Raw genomic sequence first — 627 nt, forward strand, 5'->3', positions numbered from 1 at the left:
GGTAAAAGTTGTTTAGGTAACTGTAAGTAATATTGCGGATCATTAAAATCAACCTCACATATCATCATCAGTGTGAGGTACGTAAATAAAATATGAAAACAAAAAGAGAAATTATTATATAATTAATCAAAAGAAGATTATTAATTCATACCAAAAAAAGAAAGAAAAAAATCGTGGAATACTTACGAACAAATAAATAAGAAAAAAACAATAGTAATGATCATACAAATGCTTTTAGTTAATGAAGCAAGGAATAAACGAAAATTAACTAATAAATCTATAGAAATCCTTAAGAAAAGAGAAGAAAAGTAGATTATTATTGTTTGCGGACACGGACTTCTCCTGAAAGGTGAATTATGGATCCCAAATAAAAAGATTCTACATGTGAAGAAAAATACTTCTCAAAAAAAAAGATGATTATATATAGCTTGTAAGATGACTGTGAATAATGTTATTAACTTGCATGAAAAGGACAATAAATTACCTTTTTTTTTAAATCTTATCTTCAGGGTACAATCTATTCCTAAGATTCTATTATCATCGTTTATGAAATATTATCACTTATCTGTTCTTATCTGTAAACGATCTATTATGTTCTCCCTCTTCTGTTTAACGATCAGCAGAATG

General features: G+C 26.8%; 1 pseudogene; it reads right to left on the reverse strand.

Annotated features, from left to right (window-relative positions):
- Positions 1 to 627, reverse strand: part of LOC119589481 — a 57,811-nt pseudogene that overhangs the window by 774 nt on the left and 56,410 nt on the right.

Source organism: Penaeus monodon, chromosome 25 (assembly GCF_015228065.2).
Source record: "Penaeus monodon isolate SGIC_2016 chromosome 25, NSTDA_Pmon_1, whole genome shotgun sequence".
In the NCBI taxonomy this organism is placed as follows: domain Eukaryota; kingdom Metazoa; phylum Arthropoda; class Malacostraca; order Decapoda; family Penaeidae; genus Penaeus; species Penaeus monodon.